This window comes from Lissotriton vulgaris, unplaced genomic scaffold, assembly GCF_964263255.1.
Source record: "Lissotriton vulgaris unplaced genomic scaffold, aLisVul1.2 SCAFFOLD_343, whole genome shotgun sequence".
In the NCBI taxonomy this organism is placed as follows: Eukaryota; Metazoa; Chordata; class Amphibia; order Caudata; family Salamandridae; genus Lissotriton; species Lissotriton vulgaris.
The window spans coordinates 1631634-1653716 of NW_028245779.1; positions in this window are offsets into that span (position 1 = coordinate 1631634).

A 22083-nucleotide genomic window follows, 5' to 3' on the forward strand; every position below is an offset into this window, starting at 1 on the left:
CCGCCCTAGTTAACTATCTGCTATTATGACTGCAAGCCAAGGTGGAAGTGTATTGGGAAAGTACTCTGCACCATTGAAAGAACTGGGCTCCCCTTTTGAAAGTGGGTTAGAGTGACAAGAACACAGAGTATCCGAAAGAGCAATCCATCTTGAGTATCAGAGTCCCACATACAGAGTGCAGGAAGGCAGGTTAAATAAGCTTCCCGTCTTTCAAAGTAAGTCAATCGCTCTAACATAAGACAACTCATTCCAGCTTCAAAGACACTAATTTCCTGTGATGATAAATTGCTTGCACTAGTATCTCAAGTAGGATTTTCAGCCTTGTAGACAGTCAACGTCTTTCATAAACTGTCATTTATGCCAATAGCGTCATCCATATGGCTTCAGTCTGGACAAATAATATTTATGCAGAAGACCCCACTAAAAGGTGCTGAGAGCCATCAGACGCCCTGAAATTCTTACAAACACAAGCAAAGCGATTAAATGAGAGTTTCACCTACCATGTAAATTGATCAAGGAAGTCGAAGGCTGGCGACTTTTTTTTTTTGGGTCTCAGCAATGCAGGGAAATGGTTTCCGGCATCACTCCCTCTGCTGGTCATTCAGTATAATCTGCAGATGGAAAAGTCGACTGTTAGTTCATTAACAGAACTTGAACATTTCCAAACTAATGCAACACAACAAATATATTTGTATACTGTGCCAATAATCAGTGCTATGGCGCCTGTTACAATGCGAAAATCCACAGCTCACTTAAAAATTCAAACCTCAATTTTATTTTCAACCTAGCATACTTCTCTCAATCCCAAGCCTTATTTGCTAGGACTCTCTACACCATGCTAGAACCAATATTAGGATGTAAATAAGAAGATGTAAATGCTAGCCATGTGACAGGGGATCCTTCTCACTGCAATTCTGTTAGGTTATGGTACAGCAATAACTATGGAGTGACCTGATACGTTTTTGTAGGAAGGCTTATGCTATAGTTAGTGGTAATATTAAAAACTATGAACAACAGATTCTAACATCTTTGTTGTTGCACATCCCTATCAGTTAACCAATAGAGAACTCGAGAATATTACTATCACCTTCAACTACAAACAAATGGTATACAACGTTTAGCACGCATTTTTTACCACGCACTACCATTACAACGCAGGCATTACCACGCATACCATTACAACGCATTGCGCTGGGGGGCGCTCTAGGATAGGGAATAAGTTTAATTTTATATCCAACACCTTCCCTAGTGTCCACGGGGACTGGAGTTGGAATATAAAATTATACTTACCACTATCCAGCACCTCAAAGCGCTATGCGTTGTTACGGTATTCGTTGTAAATACCGCGTTGTAAAGGTATGCGTGGTAATAGTATGCGTGCTAACGTCATACATCCCAAACAAATGTATAAGTCTCTAATATTGCCCTAGTTTTTCATTTTAACATCTTTGTCTTCAGCTGGAAGTCCTGTCTAGCAGGCTACCTATTTCAATTCCATGAAAAATGTATCCTTTTGCTTGCTCTCACGTCAGATGCCATCATGCTGTAGCTTTATGACATCAGATCTCCACATCGCTCCTTCGAACCTCCCCAGCCCTCTCCTCTAACGCCAACGAAGCCGCCTCCAACCTCACCCTTTGGTTATCCAACACCGCCGACACCTTAGCACCACTGAAAAAACGTCAACACAAACTTGGCAACAAGAAGGCCTCTTGGTTCAACGATGATCTCAAGAAGTCCAAGAAACTGTGCCGCACCCTTGAAAAGGCCTGGAAAAAAGACCCATCCACCAGCAACAAGGACGCCTTCAAAAGCGCCACCCGTACTCACCACCAACTGATCCGAAATGCCAAGAAAACAGCATTCAAGGATCGACTTGACAACAACGCCCACAACAGCAAGGAACTTTTCAACATCGTCAAGGAATTTTCCAACCCCTCGGCCAACTCCAACGACATCACCCCCTCTCAAACCCTCTGCGACTCCCTAGCCTCTTTTTTCCACAACAAGATTGCTGACATCCACAACAGCTTTGACAACCAATCCGGAAGCCAACCCACCCTACCATCTGCTGACCATCTTCCTCCAGTAAACACCCTTAACGCCTGGAACCCAATCTCCACTGAGGACACCATCCGCCTGATGAATTCCATCCACTCTGGATCCCCCACAGACCCATGCCCTCACCACATCTTCAACAAAGCAGACTCCGTCATAGCTCCGCACCTCCGAGACGTCATCAACTGCTCCTTCAAATCCGCTACCTTCCCAGAAGACTGGAAACACGCTGAACTCACCGCCCTTCTGAAAAAACCAACAGCAGACCCCACCGAACTGAAAAACTACCGCCCCATCTCGCTTCTTCCATTTCCGGCCAAAGTCATCGAGAAAGCCGTCAACAACCAGCTCGCCGCCTTCCTCGAAGCCAACAAATCACTCGACCCCTCACAATCTGGCTTCCGAGCCAAACACAGCACTGAGACCGCCCTCATCGCAGCTACAGACGACATTCGAACTCTACTGGACAATGGAGACACAGTCGCCCTCATCCTCCTCGACCTCTCTGCAGCCTTCGACACAGTCTGCCACAGCACCCTTTTACAACGCCTCAGAAACATCGGAATCCAAGGAAAAGCACTGGAATGGATCACCTCGTTCCTCACCGGAAGAACACAGAGAGTCCGCCTCCCACCATTCAAGTCCGAGGCCTCTGAAATCATCTGCGGCGTACCTCAAGGATCCTCACTCAGTCCCACCCTCTTCAACGTATACATGAGCCCCCTCGCGGCCATCGCCCGCCAACACAACCTCAACATCATCTCTTACGCGGACGACACCCAACTGATCCTTTCTCTCACCAAGGACCCCAGCACCGCCAAAACTAACCTACACGAAGGAATGAAAGAAGTCGCCGAATGGATGAAACAAAGCCGTCTGAAACTGAACTCAGACAAAACAGAAGTCCTCATCTTAGGTACATCCCCCTCTGCATGGGACGACTCCTGGTGGCCGGAACCCCTCGGAAAAGCACCCATCCCGACAGACCACGCACGGAACCTTGGCGTCATCCTGGATTCTTCACTCTCAATGAACAGACAAGTCAGCGCCGTATCCTCTTCCTGCTTTAACATCCTTCGCATGCTCAGAAAAACATTTCGCTGGATCCCCTCCGAAACAAGGAAAACAGTCACCCACGCTCTAGTCACGAGCCGACTGGACTACGGAAACACCCTTTACGCAGGTACCACCGCTAAACTCCAGAAGAAACTACAACGAATCCAAAACGCCTCAGCTAGGCTCATATTAGACATCCCACGCAACGAACACATCTCTGGTCACCTTAAAGACCTCCACTGGCTACCCGTCAATAAGAGGATCACTTTCCGACTGCTTACCCACGCACACAAATCACTCTACGACATCGGACCAGATTGCCTCAACTCTCGACTGTCCTTCTACACCCCCTCCCGCCAACTTCGCTCTTCCAGCCAAGCCTTCGCCACTGTACCTCGCATCAACAAGACCACCATGGGAGGCAGATCCTTTTCTTACCTGGCTGCCAAAACATGGAACTCACTCCCCGCTTACCTTCGCCTCACCCAGAATCACCTAGCGTTCAGAAAGCAGCTTAAAACGTGGATATTTGACAAATAATCCTCCTCCCCTTCCTAAGCGCCTTGAAACCCTCTGGGTATGTAGTGCGCTATACAAATGTTATGACTTGACTTGACTTGACATGACCAATCACCCTGGTGACTACAACACAGGACAATGAGACATTAGCAATTCCGCCCTAGCTAACTATCTGCTATTATGACTGCAAGCCAAGGTGGAAGTGTATTGGGAAAGTACTCTGCACCATTGAAAGAACTGGGCTCCCCTTTTGAAAGTGGGTTAGAGTGAAAAGAACACAGAGTATCCGAAAGAGCAATCCATCTTGAGTATCAGAGTCCCACATACAGAGTGCGGAAGGCAGGTTAGATAAGTTTCCCGCATTTCAAAGTAAGTCAATCGCTCTAACATAAGACAACTCATTCCAGCTTCAAAGACACTAATTTCCTGTGATGATAAATTGCTTGCACTAGTATCTCAAGTAGGATTTTCAGCCTTGTAGACAGTCAACGTCTTTCATAAACTGTCATTTATGCCAATAGCGTCATCCATATGGCTTCAGTCTGGACAAATAATATTGATGCAGAAGACCCCACTAAAAGGTGCTGAGAGCCATCAGACGCCCTGAAATTCTTTCAAACACAAGCAAAGCGATTAAATGAGAGTTTCACCTACCATGTAAATTGATCAAGGAAGTCGAAGGCTGGCGACTTTTTTTTTTTTGGGTCTCAGCAATGCAGGGAAATGGTTTCCGGCATCACTCCCTCTGCTGGTCATTCAGTATAATCTGCAGATGGAAAAGTCGACTGTTAGTTCATTAACAGAACTTGAACATTTCCAAACTAATGCAACACAACAAATATATTTGTATACTGTGCCAATAATCAGTGCTATGGCGCCTGTTACAATGCGAAAATCCACAGCTCACTTAAAAATTCAGACCTCAATTTTATTTTCAACCTAGCATACTTCTCTCAATCCAAAGCCTTATTTGCTATGACTCTCTACACCACGCTAGAACCAATATTAGGATGTAAATAAGAAGATGTAAATGCTAGCCATGTGACAGGGGATCCTTCTCAATGCAATTCTGTTAGGTTATGGTACAGCAATAACTATGGAGTGACCTGATACGTTTTTGTAGGAAGGCTTATGCTATAGTTAGTGGTAATATTAAAAACTATGAACAACAGATTCTAACATCTTTGTTGTTGCACATCCCTATCAGTTAACCAATAGAGAACTCGAGAATATTACTATCACCTTCAACTACACACAAATGGTATACAACGTTTAGCACGCATTTTTTACCACGCACTACCATTACAACGCAGGCATTACCACGCATACCATTACAACGCATTGCGCTGGGGGGCGCTCTAGGATAGGGAATAAGTTTAATTTTATATCCAACACCTTCCCTAGTGTCCACGGGGACTGGAGTTGGAATATAAAATTATACTTACCACTATCCAGCACCTCAAAGCGCTATGCGTTGTTACGGTATTCGTTGTAAATACCGCGTTGTAAAGGTATGCGTGGTAATAGTATGCGTGCTAACGTCATACATCCCAAACAAATGTATAAGTCTCTAATATTGCCCTAGTTTCTTTCATTTTAACATCTTTGTCTTCAGCTGGAAGTCCTGTCTAGCAGGCTACCTATTTCAATTCCATGAAAAATGTATCCATTTGCTTGATCTCACGTCAGATGCCATCATGCTGTAGCTTTATGACATCAGAGGAACTCATGACCAATCACCCTGGTGACTACAACACAGGACAATGAGACATTAGCAATTCCGCCCTAGTTAACTATCTGCTATTATGACTGCAAGCCAAGGTGGAAGTGTATTGGGAAAGTACTCTGCACCATTGAAAGAACTGGGCTCCCCTTTTGAAAGTGGGTTAGAGTGACAAGAACACAGAGTATCCGAAAGAGCAATCCATCTTGAGTATCAGAGTCCCACATACAGAGTGCAGGAAGGCAGGTTAAATAAGCTTCCCGTCTTTCAAAGTAAGTCAATCGCTCTAACATAAGACAACTCTTTCCAGCTTCAAAGACACTAATTTCCTGTGATGATAAATTGCTTGCACTAGTATCTCAAGTAGGATTTTCAGCCTTGTAGACAGTCAACGTCTTTCATAAACTGTCATTTATGCCAATAGCGTCATCCATATGGCTTCAGTCTGGACAAATAATATTTATGCAGAAGACCCCACTAAAAGGTGCTGAGAGCCATCAGACGCCCTGAAATTCTTACAAACACAAGCAAAGCGATTAAATGAGAGTTTCACCTACCATGTAAATTGATCAAGGAAGTCGAAGGCTGGCGACTTTTTTTTTTTGGGTCTCAGCAATGCAGGGAAATGGTTTCCGGCATCACTCCCTCTGCTGGTCATTCAGTATAATCTGCAGATGGAAAAGTCGACTGTTAGTTCATTAACAGAACTTGAACATTTCCAAACTAATGCAACACAACAAATATATTTGTATACTGTGCCAATAATCAGTGCTATGGCGCCTGTTACAATGCGAAAATCCACAGCTCACTTAAAAATTCAAACCTCAATTTTATTTTCAACCTAGCATACTTCTCTCAATCCCAAGCCTTATTTGCTAGGACTCTCTACACCATGCTAGAACCAATATTAGGATGTAAATAAGAAGATGTAAATGCTAGCCATGTGACAGGGGATCCTTCTCACTGCAATTCTGTTAGGTTATGGTACAGCAATAACTATGGAGTGACCTGATACGTTTTTGTAGGAAGGCTTATGCTATAGTTAGTGGTAATATTAAAAACTATGAACAACAGATTCTAACATCTTTGTTGTTGCACATCCCTATCAGTTAACCAATAGAGAACTCGAGAATATTACTATCACCTTCAACTACAAACAAATGGTATACAACGTTTAGCACGCATTTTTTACCACGCACTACCATTACAACGCAGGCATTACCACGCATACCATTACAACGCATTGCGCTGGGGGGCGCTCTAGGATAGGGAATAAGTTTAATTTTATATCCAACACCTTCCCTAGTGTCCACGGGGACTGGAGTTGGAATATAAAATTATACTTACCACTATCCAGCACCTCAAAGCGCTATGCGTTGTTACGGTATTCGTTGTAAATACCGCGTTGTAAAGGTATGCATGGTAATAGTATGCGTGCTAACGTCATACATCCCAAACAAATGTATAAGTCTCTAATATTGCCCTAGTTTTTCATTTTAACATCTTTGTCTTCAGCTGGAAGTCCTGTCTAGCAGGCTACCTATTTCAATTCCATGAAAAATGTATCCATTTGCTTGATCTCACGTCAGATGCCATCATGCTGTAGCTTTATGACATCAGAGGAACTCATGACCAATCACCCTGGTGACTACAACACAGGACAATGAGACATTAGCAATTCCGCCCTAGTTAACTATCTGCTATTATGACTGCAAGCCAAGGTGGAAGTGTATTGGGAAAGTACTCTGCACCATTGAAAGAACTGGGCTCCCCTTTTGAAAGTGGGTTAGAGTGACAAGAACACAGAGTATCCGAAAGAGCAATCCATCTTGAGTATCAGAGTCCCACATACAGAGTGCAGGAAGGCAGGTTAAATAAGCTTCCCGTCTTTCAAAGTAAGTCAATCGCTCTAACATAAGACAACTCATTCCAGCTTCAAAGACACTAATTTCCTGTGATGATAAATTGCTTGCACTAGTATCTCAAGTAGGATTTTCAGCCTTGTAGACAGTCAACGTCTTTCATAAACTGTCATTTATGCCAATAGCGTCATCCATATGGCTTCAGTCTGGACAAATAATATTTATGCAGAAGACCCCACTAAAAGGTGCTGAGAGCCATCAGACGCCCTGAAATTCTTACAAACACAAGCAAAGCGATTAAATGAGAGTTTCACCTACCATGTAAATTGATCAAGGAAGTCGAAGGCTGGCGACTTTTTTTTTTTGGGTCTCAGCAATGCAGGGAAATGGTTTCCGGCATCACTCCCTCTGCTGGTCATTCAGTATAATCTGCAGATGGAAAAGTCGACTGTTAGTTCATTAACAGAACTTGAACATTTCCAAACTAATGCAACACAACAAATATATTTGTATACTGTGCCAATAATCAGTGCTATGGCGCCTGTTACAATGCGAAAATCCACAGCTCACTTAAAAATTCAAACCTCAATTTTATTTTCAACCTAGCATACTTCTCTCAATCCCAAGCCTTATTTGCTAGGACTCTCTACACCATGCTAGAACCAATATTAGGATGTAAATAAGAAGATGTAAATGCTAGCCATGTGACAGGGGATCCTTCTCACTGCAATTCTGTTAGGTTATGGTACAGCAATAACTATGGAGTGACCTGATACGTTTTTGTAGGAAGGCTTATGCTATAGTTAGTGGTAATATTAAAAACTATGAACAACAGATTCTAACATCTTTGTTGTTGCACATCCCTATCAGTTAACCAATAGAGAACTCGAGAATATTACTATCACCTTCAACTACAAACAAATGGTATACAACGTTTAGCACGCATTTTTTACCACGCACTACCATTACAACGCAGGCATTACCACGCATACCATTACAACGCATTGCGCTGGGGGGCGCTCTAGGATAGGGAATAAGTTTAATTTTATATCCAACACCTTCCCTAGTGTCCACGGGGACTGGAGTTGGAATATAAAATTATACTTACCACTATCCAGCACCTCAAAGCGCTATGCGTTGTTACGGTATTCGTTGTAAATACCGCGTTGTAAAGGTATGCGTGGTAATAGTATGCGTGCTAACGTCATACATCCCAAACAAATGTATAAGTCTCTAATATTGCCCTCGTTTTTCATTTTAACATCTTTGTCTTCAGCTGGAAGTCCTGTCTAGCAGGCTACCTATTTCAATTCCATGAAAAATGTATCCTTTTGCTTGCTCTCACGTCAGATGCCATCATGCTGTAGCTTTATGACATCAGATCTCCACATCGCTCCTTCGAACCTCCCCAGCCCTCTCCTCTAACGCCAACGAAGCCGCCTCCAACCTCACCCTTTGGTTATCCAACACCGCCGACACCTTAGCACCACTGAAAAAACGTCAACACAAACTTGGCAACAAGAAGGCCTCTTGGTTCAACGATGATCTCAAGAAGTCCAAGAAACTGTGCCGCACCCTTGAAAAGGCCTGGAAAAAAGACCCATCCACCAGCAACAAGGACGCCTTCAAAAGCGCCACCCGTACTCACCACCAACTGATCCGAAATGCCAAGAAAACAGCATTCAAGGATCGACTTGACAACAACGCCCACAACAGCAAGGAACTTTTCAACATCGTCAAGGAATTTTCCAACCCCTCGGCCAACTCCAACGACATCACCCCCTCTCAAACCCTCTGCGACTCCCTAGCCTCTTTTTTCCACAACAAGATTGCTGACATCCACAACAGCTTTGACAACCAATCCGGAAGCCAACCCACCCTACCATCTGCTGACCATCTTCCTCCAGTAAACACCCTTAACGCCTGGAACCCAATCTCCACTGAGGACACCATCCGCCTGATGAATTCCATCCACTCTGGATCCCCCACAGACCCATGCCCTCACCACATCTTCAACAAAGCAGACTCCGTCATAGCTCCGCACCTCCGAGACGTCATCAACTGCTCCTTCAAATCCGCTACCTTCCCAGAAGACTGGAAACACGCTGAACTCACCGCCCTTCTGAAAAAACCAACAGCAGACCCCACCGAACTGAAAAACTACCGCCCCATCTCGCTTCTTCCATTTCCGGCCAAAGTCATCGAGAAAGCCGTCAACAACCAGCTCGCCGCCTTCCTCGAAGCCAACAAATCACTCGACCCCTCACAATCTGGCTTCCGAGCCAAACACAGCACTGAGACCGCCCTCATCGCAGCTACAGACGACATTCGAACTCTACTGGACAATGGAGACACAGTCGCCCTCATCCTCCTCGACCTCTCTGCAGCCTTCGACACAGTCTGCCACAGCACCCTTTTACAACGCCTCAGAAACATCGGAATCCAAGGAAAAGCACTGGAATGGATCACCTCGTTCCTCACCGGAAGAACACAGAGAGTCCGCCTCCCACCATTCAAGTCCGAGGCCTCTGAAATCATCTGCGGCGTACCTCAAGGATCCTCACTCAGTCCCACCCTCTTCAACGTATACATGAGCCCCCTCGCGGCCATCGCCCGCCAACACAACCTCAACATCATCTCTTACGCGGACGACACCCAACTGATCCTTTCTCTCACCAAGGACCCCAGCACCGCCAAAACTAACCTACACGAAGGAATGAAAGAAGTCGCCGAATGGATGAAACAAAGCCGTCTGAAACTGAACTCAGACAAAACAGAAGTCCTCATCTTAGGTACATCCCCCTCTGCATGGGACGACTCCTGGTGGCCGGAACCCCTCGGAAAAGCACCCATCCCGACAGACCACGCACGGAACCTTGGCGTCATCCTGGATTCTTCACTCTCAATGAACAGACAAGTCAGCGCCGTATCCTCTTCCTGCTTTAACATCCTTCGCATGCTCAGAAAAACATTTCGCTGGATCCCCTCCGAAACAAGGAAAACAGTCACCCACGCTCTAGTCACGAGCCGACTGGACTACGGAAACACCCTTTACGCAGGTACCACCGCTAAACTCCAGAAGAAACTACAACGAATCCAAAACGCCTCAGCTAGGCTCATATTAGACATCCCACGCAACGAACACATCTCTGGTCACCTTAAAGACCTCCACTGGCTACCCGTCAATAAGAGGATCACTTTCCGACTGCTTACCCACGCACACAAATCACTCTACGACATCGGACCAGATTGCCTCAACTCTCGACTGTCCTTCTACACCCCCTCCCGCCAACTTCGCTCTTCCAGCCAAGCCTTCGCCACTGTACCTCGCATCAACAAGACCACCATGGGAGGCAGATCCTTTTCTTACCTGGCTGCCAAAACATGGAACTCACTCCCCGCTTACCTTCGCCTCACCCAGAATCACCTAGCGTTCAGAAAGCAGCTTAAAACGTGGATATTTGACAAATAATCCTCCTCCCCTTCCTAAGCGCCTTGAAACCCTCTGGGTATGTAGTGCGCTATACAAATGTTATGACTTGACTTGACTTGACATGACCAATCACCCTGGTGACTACAACACAGGACAATGAGACATTAGCAATTCCGCCCTAGCTAACTATCTGCTATTATGACTGCAAGCCAAGGTGGAAGTGTATTGGGAAAGTACTCTGCACCATTGAAAGAACTGGGCTCCCCTTTTGAAAGTGGGTTAGAGTGAAAAGAACACAGAGTATCCGAAAGAGCAATCCATCTTGAGTATCAGAGTCCCACATACAGAGTGCGGAAGGCAGGTTAGATAAGTTTCCCGCATTTCAAAGTAAGTCAATCGCTCTAACATAAGACAACTCATTCCAGCTTCAAAGACACTAATTTCCTGTGATGATAAATTGCTTGCACTAGTATCTCAAGTAGGATTTTCAGCCTTGTAGACAGTCAACGTCTTTCATAAACTGTCATTTATGCCAATAGCGTCATCCATATGGCTTCAGTCTGGACAAATAATATTGATGCAGAAGACCCCACTAAAAGGTGCTGAGAGCCATCAGACGCCCTGAAATTCTTTCAAACACAAGCAAAGCGATTAAATGAGAGTTTCACCTACCATGTAAATTGATCAAGGAAGTCGAAGGCTGGCGACTTTTTTTTTTTTGGGTCTCAGCAATGCAGGGAAATGGTTTCCGGCATCACTCCCTCTGCTGGTCATTCAGTATAATCTGCAGATGGAAAAGTCGACTGTTAGTTCATTAACAGAACTTGAACATTTCCAAACTAATGCAACACAACAAATATATTTGTATACTGTGCCAATAATCAGTGCTATGGCGCCTGTTACAATGCGAAAATCCACAGCTCACTTAAAAATTCAGACCTCAATTTTATTTTCAACCTAGCATACTTCTCTCAATCCAAAGCCTTATTTGCTATGACTCTCTACACCACGCTAGAACCAATATTAGGATGTAAATAAGAAGATGTAAATGCTAGCCATGTGACAGGGGATCCTTCTCAATGCAATTCTGTTAGGTTATGGTACAGCAATAACTATGGAGTGACCTGATACGTTTTTGTAGGAAGGCTTATGCTATAGTTAGTGGTAATATTAAAAACTATGAACAACAGATTCTAACATCTTTGTTGTTGCACATCCCTATCAGTTAACCAATAGAGAACTCGAGAATATTACTATCACCTTCAACTACACACAAATGGTATACAACGTTTAGCACGCATTTTTTACCACGCACTACCATTACAACGCAGGCATTACCACGCATACCATTACAACGCATTGCGCTGGGGGGCGCTCTAGGATAGGGAATAAGTTTAATTTTATATCCAACACCTTCCCTAGTGTCCACGGGGACTGGAGTTGGAATATAAAATTATACTTACCACTATCCAGCACCTCAAAGCGCTATGCGTTGTTACGGTATTCGTTGTAAATACCGCGTTGTAAAGGTATGCGTGGTAATAGTATGCGTGCTAACGTCATACATCCCAAACAAATGTATAAGTCTCTAATATTGCCCTAGTTTCTTTCATTTTAACATCTTTGTCTTCAGCTGGAAGTCCTGTCTAGCAGGCTACCTATTTCAATTCCATGAAAAATGTATCCATTTGCTTGATCTCACGTCAGATGCCATCATGCTGTAGCTTTATGACATCAGAGGAACTCATGACCAATCACCCTGGTGACTACAACACAGGACAATGAGACATTAGCAATTCCGCCCTAGTTAACTATCTGCTATTATGACTGCAAGCCAAGGTGGAAGTGTATTGGGAAAGTACTCTGCACCATTGAAAGAACTGGGCTCCCCTTTTGAAAGTGGGTTAGAGTGAAAAGAACACAGAGTATCCGAAAGAGCAATCCATCTTGAGTATCAGAGTCCCACATACAGAGTGCGGAAGGCAGGTTAGATAAGTTTCCCGCATTTCAAAGTAAGTCAATCGCTCTAACATAAGACAACTCATTCCAGCTTCAAAGACACTAATTTCCTGTGATGATAAATTGCTTGCACTAGTATCTCAAGTAGGATTTTCAGCCTTATAGACAGTCAACGTCTTTCATAAACTGTCATTTATGCCAATAGCGTCATCCATATGGCTTCAGTCTGGACAAATAATATTTATGCAGAAGACCCCACTAAAAGGTGCTGAGAGCCATCAGACGCCCTGAAATTCTTACAAGCAAAGCGAATAAATGAGAGTTTCACCTACCATGTAAATTGATCAAGGAAGTCGAAGGCTGGCGACTTTTTTTTTTTTGGGTCTCAGCAATGCAGGGAAATGGTTTCCGGCATCACTCCCTCTGCTGGTCATTCAGTATAATCTGCAGATGGAAAAGTCGACTGTTAGTTCATTAACAGAACTTGAACATTTCCAAACTAATGCAACACAACAAATATATTTGTATACTGTGCCAATAATCAGTGCTATGGCGCCTGTTACAATGCGAAAATCCACAGCTCACTTAAAAATTCAGACCTCAATTTTATTTTCAACCTAGCATACTTCTCTCAATCCAAAGCCTTATTTGCTATGACTCTCTACACCACGCTAGAACCAATATTAGGATGTAAATAAGAAGATGTAAATGCTAGCCATGTGACAGGGGATCCTTCTCACTGCAATTCTGTTAGGTTATGGTACAGCAATAACTATGGAGTGACCTGATACGTTTTTGTAGGAAGGCTTATGCTATAGTTAGTGGTAATATTAAAAACTATGAACAACAGATTCTAACATCTTTGTTGTTGCACATCCCTATCAGTTAACCAATAGAGAACTCGAGAATATTACTATCACCTTCAACTACACACAAATGGTATACAACGTTTAGCACGCATTTTTTACCACGCACTACCATTACAACGCAGGCATTACCACGCATACCATTACAACGCATTGCGCTGGGGGGCGCTCTAGGATAGGGAATAAGTTTAATTTTATATCCAACACCTTCCCTAGTGTCCACGGGGACTGGAGTTGGAATATAAAATTATACTTACCACTATCCAGCACCTCAAAGCGCTATGCGTTGTTACGGTATTCGTTGTAAATACCGCGTTGTAAAGGTATGCGTGGTAATAGTATGCGTGCTAACGTCATACATCCCAAACAAATGTATAAGTCTCTAATATTGTCCTAGTTTCTTTCATTTTAACATCTTTGTCTTCAGCTGGAAGTCCTGTCTAGCAGGCTACCTATTTCAATTCCATGAAAAATGTATCCATTTGCTTGATCTCACGTCAGATGCCATCATGCTGTAGCTTTATGACATCAGAGGAACTCATAACCAATCACCCTGGTGACTACAACACAGGACAATGAGACATTAGCAATTCCGCCCTAGTTAACTATCTGCTATTATGACTGCAAGCCAAGGTGGAAGTGTATTGGGAAAGTACTCTGCACCATTGAAAGAACTGGGCTCCCCTTTTGAAAGTGGGTTAGAGTGACAAGAACACAGAGTATCCGAAAGAGCAATCCATCTTGAGTATCAGAGTCCCACATACAGAGTGCAGGAAGGCAGGTTAAATAAGCTTCCCGTCTTTCAAAGTAAGTCAATCGCTCTAACATAAGACAACTCATTCCAGCTTCAAAGACACTAATTTCCTGTGATGATAAATTGCTTGCACTAGTATCTCAAGTAGGATTTTCAGCCTCGTAGACAGTCAACGTCTTCATAAACTATCATTTATGCCAATAGCGTCATCCATATGGCTTCAGTCTGGACAAATAATATTTATGCAGAAGACCCCACTAAAAGGTGCTGAGAGCCATCAGACGCCCTGAAATTCTTTCAAACACAAGGAAAACGATTAAATGAGAGTTTCACCTACCATGTAAATTGATCAAGGAAGTCAAAGGCTGGCGACTTTTTTTTTGGGTCTCAGCAATGCAGGGAAATGGTTTCCGGCATCACTCCCTCTGCTGGTCATTCAGTATAATCTGCAGATGGAAAAGTCGACTGTTAGTTCATTAACAGAGCTTGAACATTTCCAAACTAATGCAACACAACAAATATATTTGTATACTGTGCCAATAATCAGTGCTATGGCGCCTGTTACAATGCGAAAATCCACAGCTCACTTAAAAATTCAAACCTCAATTTTATTTTCAACCTAGCATACTTCTCTCAATCCCAAGCCTTATTTGCTATGACTCTCTACACCACGCTAGAACCAATATTAGGATGTAAATAAGAAGATGTAAATGCTAGCCATGTGACAGGGGATCCTTCTCACTGCAATTCTGTTAGGTTATGGTACAGCAATAACTATGGAGTGACCTGATACGTTTTTGTAGGAAGGCTTATGCTATAGTTAGTGGTAATATTAAAAACTATGAACAACAGATTCTAACATCTTTGTTGTTGCACATCCCTATCAGTTAACCAATAGAGAACTCGAGAATATTACTATCACCTTCAACTACAAACAAATGGTATACAACGTTTAGCACGCATTTTTTACCACGCACTACCATTACAACGCAGGCATTACCACGCATACCATTACAACGCATTGCGCTGGGGGGCGCTCTAGGATAGGGAATAAGTTTAATTTTATATACAACACCTTCCCTAGTGTCCACGGGGACTGGAGTTGGAATATAAAATTATACTTACCACTATCCAGCACCTCAAAGCGCTATGCGTTGTAACGGTATTCGTTGTAAATACCGCGTTGTAAAGGTATGCGTGGTAATAGTATGCGTGCTAACGTCATACATCCCAAACAAATGTATAAGTCTCTAATATTGCCCTAGTTTCTTTCATTTTAACATCTTTGTCTTCAGCTGGAAGTCCTGTCTAGCAGGCTACCTATTTCAATTCCATGAAAAATGTATCCATTTGCTTGATCTCACGTCAGATGCCATCATGCTGTAGCTTTATGACATCAGAGGAACTCATGACCAATCACCCTGGTGACTACAACACAGGACAATGAGACATTAGCAATTCCGCCCTAGTTAACTATCTGCTATTATGACTGCAAGCCAAGGTGGAAGTGTATTGGGAAAGTACTTTGTACCATTGAAAGAACTGGGCTCCCCTTTTGAAAGTGGGTTAGAGTGACAAGAACACAGAGTATCCGAAAGAGCAATCCATCTTGAGTATCAGAGTCCCACATACAGAGTGCAGGAAGGCAGGTTAAATAAGCTTCCCGTCTTTCAAAGTAAGTCAATCGCTCTAACATAAGACAACTCATTCCAGCTTCAAAGACACTAATTTCCTGTGATGATAAATTGCTTGCACTAGTATCTCAAGTAGGATTTTCAGCCTTGTAGACAGTCAACGTCTTTCATAAACTGTCATTTATGCCAATAGCGTCATCCATATGGCTTCAGTCTGGACAAATAATATTTATGCAGAAGACCCCACTAAAAGGTGCTGAGAGCCATCAGACGCCCTGAAATTCTTACAAACACAAGCAAAGCGATTAAATGAGAGTTTCACCTACCATGTAAATTGATCAAGGAAGTCGAAGGCTGGCGACTTTTTTTTTTTGGGTCTCAGCAATGCAGGGAAATGGTTTCCGGCATCACTCCCTCTGCTGGTCATTCAGTATAATCTGCAGATGGAAAAGTCGACTGTTAGTTCATTAACAGAACTTGAACATTTCCAAACTAATGCAACACAACAAATATATTTGTATACTGTGCCAATAATCAGTGCTATGGCGCCTGTTACAATGCGAAAATCCACAGCTCACTTAAAAATTCAAACCTCAATTTTATTTTCAACCTAGCATACTTCTCTCAATCCCAAGCCTTATTTGCTATGACTCTCTACACCACGCTAGAACCAATATTAGGATGTAAATAAGAAGATGTAAATGCTAGCCATGTGACAGGGGATCCTTCTCACTGCAATTCTGTTAGGTTATGGTACAGCAATAACTATGGAGAGACCTGATACGTTTTTGTAGGAAGGCTTATGCTATAGTTAGTGGTAATATTAAAAACTATGAACAACAGATTCTAACATCTTTGTTGTTGCACATCCCTATCAGTTAACCAATAGAGAACTCGAGAATATTACTATCACCTTCAACTACAAACAAATGGTATACAACGTTTAGCACGCATTTTTTACCACGCACTACCATTACAACGCAGGCATTACCACGCATACCATTACAACGCATTGCGCTGGGGGGCGCTCTAGGATAGGGAATAAGTTTAATTTTATATACAACACCTTCCCTAGTGTCCACGGGGACTGGAGTTGGAATATAAAATTATACTTACCACTATCCAGCACCTCAAAGCGCTATGCGTTGTAACGGTATTCGTTGTAAATACCGCGTTGTAAAGGTATGCGTGGTAATAGTATGCGTGCTAACGTCATACATCCCAAACAAATGTATAAGTCTCTAATATTGCCCTAGTTTCTTTCATTTTAACATCTTTGTCTTCAGCTGGAAGTCCTGTCTAGCAGGCTACCTATTTCAATTCCATGAAAAATGTATCCATTTGCTTGATCTCACGTCAGATGCCATCATGCTGTAGCTTTATGACATCAGAGGAACTCATGACCAATCACCCTGGTGACTACAACACAGGACAATGAGACATTAGCAATTCCGCCCTAGTTAACTATCTGCTATTATGACTGCAAGCCAAGGTGGAAGTGTATTCGGAAAGTACTTTGTACCATTGAAAGAACTGGGCTCCCCTTTTGAAAGTGGGTTAGAGTGACAAGAACACAGAGTATCCGAAAGAGCAATCCATCTTGAGTATCAGAGTCCCACATACAGAGTGCAGGAAGGCAGGTTAAATAAGCTTCCCGTCTTTCAAAGTAAGTCAATCGCTCTAACATAAGACAACTCATTCCAGCTTCAAAGACACTAATTTCCTGTGATGATAAATTGCTTGCACTAGTATCTCAAGTAGGATTTTCAGCCTTGTAGACAGTCAACGTCTTTCATAAACTGTCATTTATGCCAATAGCGTCATCCATATGGCTTCAGTCTGGACAAATAATATTTATGCAGAAGACCCCACTAAAAGGTGCTGAGAGCCATCAGACGCCCTGAAATTCTTACAAACACAAGCAAAGCGATTAAATGAGAGTTTCACCTACCATGTAAATTGATCAAGGAAGTCGAAGGCTGGCGACTTTTTTTTTTTGGGTCTCAGCAATGCAGGGAAATGGTTTCCGGCATCACTCCCTCTGCTGGTCATTCAGTATAATCTGCAGATGGAAAAGTCGACTGTTAGTTCATTAACAGAACTTGAACATTTCCAAACTAATGCAACACAACAAATATATTTGTATACTGTGCCAATAATCAGTGCTATGGCGCCTGTTACAATGCGAAAATCCACAGCTCACTTAAAAATTCAAACCTCAATTTTATTTTCAACCTAGCATACTTCTCTCAATCCCAAGCCTTATTTGCTATGACTCTCTACACCACGCTAGAACCAATATTAGGATGTAAATAAGAAGATGTAAATGCTAGCCATGTGACAGGGGATCCTTCTCACTGCAATTCTGTTAGGTTATGGTACAGCAATAACTATGGAGAGACCTGATACGTTTTTGTAGGAAGGCTTATGCTATAGTTAGTGGTAATATTAAAAACTATGAACAACAGATTCTAACATCTTTGTTGTTGCACATCCCTATCAGTTAACCAATAGAGAACTCGAGAATATTACTATCACCTTCAACTACAAACAAATGGTATACAACGTTTAGCACGCATTTTTTACCACGCACTACCATTACAACGCAGGCATTACCACGCATACCATTACAACGCATTGCGCTGGGGGGCGCTCTAGGATAGGGAATAAGTTTAATTTTATATACAACACCTTCCCTAGTGTCCACGGGGACTGGAGTTGGAATATAAAATTATACTTACCACTATCCAGCACCTCAAAGCGCTATGCGTTGTAACGGTATTCGTTGTAAATACCGCGTTGTAAAGGTATGCGTGGTAATAGTATGCGTGCTACGTCATACATCCCAAACAAATGTATAAGTCTCTAATATTGCCCTAGTTTCTTTCATTTTAACATCTTTGTCTTCAGCTGGAAGTCCTGTCTAGCAGGCTACCTATTTCAATTCCATGAAAAATGTATCCATTTGCTTGATCTCACGTCAGATGCCATCATGCTGTAGCTTTATGACATCAGAGGAACTCATGACCAATCACCCTGGTGACTACAACACAGGACAATGAGACATTAGCAATTCCGCCCTAGTTAACTATCTGCTATTATGACTGCAAGCCAAGGTGGAAGTGTATTGGGAAAGTACTCTGCACCATTGAAAGAACTGGGCTCCCCTTTTGAAAGTGGGTTAGAGTGACAAGAACACAGAGTATCCGAAAGAGCAATCCATCTTGAGTATCAGAGTCCCACATACAGAGTGCAGGAAGGCAGGTTAAATAAGCTTCCCGTCTTTCAAAGTAAGTCAATCGCTCTAACATAAGACAACTCATTCCAGCTTCAAAGACACTAATTTCCTGTGATGATAAATTGCTTGCACTAGTATCTCAAGTAGGATTTTCAGCCTTGTAGACAGTCAACGTCTTTCATAAACTGTCATTTATGCCAATAGCGTCATCCATATGGCTTCAGTCTGGACAAATAATATTTATGCAGAAGACCCCACTAAAAGGTGCTGAGAGCCATCAGACGCCCTGAAATTCTTACAAACACAAGCAAAGCGATTAAATGAGAGTTTCACCTACCATGTAAATTGATCAAGGAAGTCGAAGGCTGGCGACTTTTTTTTTTTGGGTCTCAGCAATGCAGGGAAATGGTTTCCGGCATCACTCCCTCTGCTGGTCATTCAGTATAATCTGCAGATGGAAAAGTCGACTGTTAGTTCATTAACAGAACTTGAACATTTCCAAACTAATGCAACACAACAAATATATTTGTATACTGTGCCAATAATCAGTGCTATGGCGCCTGTTACAATGCGAAAATCCACAGCTCACTTAAAAATTCAAACCTCAATTTTATTTTCAACCTAGCATACTTCTCTCAATCCCAAGCCTTATTTGCTAGGACTCTCTACACCATGCTAGAACCAATATTAGGATGTAAATAAGAAGATGTAAATGCTAGCCATGTGACAGGGGATCCTTCTCACTGCAATTCTGTTAGGTTATGGTACAGCAATAACTATGGAGTGACCTGATACGTTTTTGTAGGAAGGCTTATGCTATAGTTAGTGGTAATATTAAAAACTATGAACAACAGATTCTAACATCTTTGTTGTTGCACATCCCTATCAGTTAACCAATAGAGAACTCGAGAATATTACTATCACCTTCAACTACAAACAAATGGTATACAACGTTTAGCACGCATTTTTTACCACGCACTACCATTACAACGCAGGCATTACCACGCATACCATTACAACGCATTGCGCTGGGGGGCGCTCTAGGATAGGGAATAAGTTTAATTTTATATCCAACACCTTCCCTAGTGTCCACGGGGACTGGAGTTGGAATATAAAATTATACTTACCACTATCCAGCACCTCAAAGCGCTATGCGTTGTTACGGTATTCGTTGTAAATACCGCGTTGTAAAGGTATGCATGGTAATAGTATGCGTGCTAACGTCATACATCCCAAACAAATGTATAAGTCTCTAATATTGCCCTAGTTTTTCATTTTAACATCTTTGTCTTCAGCTGGAAGTCCTGTCTAGCAGGCTACCTATTTCAATTCCATGAAAAATGTATCCATTTGCTTGATCTCACGTCAGATGCCATCATGCTGTAGCTTTATGACATCAGAGGAACTCATGACCAATCACCCTGGTGACTACAACACAGGACAATGAGACATTAGCAATTCCGCCCTAGTTAACTATCTGCTATTATGACTGCAAGCCAAGGTGGAAGTGTATTGGGAAAGTACTCTGCACCATTGAAAGAACTGGGCTCCCCTTTTGAAAGTGGGTTAGAGTGACAAGAACACAGAGTATCCGAAAGAGCAATCCATCTTGAGTATCAGAGTCCCACATACAGAGTGCAGGAAGGCAGGTTAAATAAGCTTCCCGTCTTTCAAAGTAAGTCAATCGCTCTAACATAAGACAACTCATTCCAGCTTCAAAGACACTAATTTCCTGTGATGATAAATTGCTTGCACTAGTATCTCAAGTAGGATTTTCAGCCTTGTAGACAGTCAACGTGTTCATAAACTATCATTTATGCCAATAGCGTCATCCATATGGCTTCAGTCTGGACAAATAATATTTATGCAGAAGACCCCACTAAAAGGTGCTGAGAGCCATCAGACGCCCTGAAATTCTTTCAAACACAAGGAAAACGATTAAATGAGAGTTTCACCTACCATGTAAATTGATCAAGGAAGTCGAAGGCTGGCGACTTTTTTTTTTTTTTGGGTCTCAGCAATGCAGGGAAATGGTTTCCGGCATCACTCCCTCTGCTGGTCATTCAGTATAATCTGCAGATGGAAAAGTCAACTGTTAGTTCATTAACAGAACTTGAACATTTCCAAACTAATGCAACACAACAAATATATTTGTATACTGTGCCAATAATCAGTGCTATGGCGCCTGTTACAATGCGAAAATCCACAGCTCACTTAAAAATTCAAACCTCAATTTTATTTTCAACCTAGCATACTTCTCTCAATCCAAAGCCTTATTTGCTATGACTCTCTACACCACACTAGAACTAATGTTAGGATATAAATAAAAAGATGTAAATGCTAGCCATGTGACAGGGGATCCTTCTCACTGCAATTCTGTTAGGTTATGGTACAGCCATAACTATGGAGTGACCTGATACGTTTTTGTAGGAAGGCTTATGCTATAGTTAGTGGTAATATTAAAAACTATGAACAACAGATTCTAACATCTTTGTTGTTGCACATCCCTATCAGTTAACCAATAGAGAACTCGAGAATATTACTATCACCTTCAACTACAAACAAATGGTATACAACGTTTAGCACGCATTTTTTACCACTCACTACCATTACAACGCAGGCATTACCACGCAAACCATTACAACGCATTGCGCTGGGGGGCGCTCTAGGATAGGGAATAAGTTTAATTTTATATCCAACACCTTCCCTAGTGTCCACGGGGACTGGAGTTGGAATATAAAATTGTACTTACCACTATCCAGCACCTCAAAGAGCTATGCGTTGTAACTGTATTCGTTGTAAATACCGCGTTGTAAAGGTATGCATGGTAATAGTATGCGTGCTAACGTCATACATCCCAAACAAATGTATAAGTCTCTAATATTGTCCTAGTTTCTTTCATTTTAACATCTTTGTCTTCAGCTGGAAGTCCTGTCTAGCAGGCTACCTATTTCAATTCCATGAAAAATGTATCCATTTGC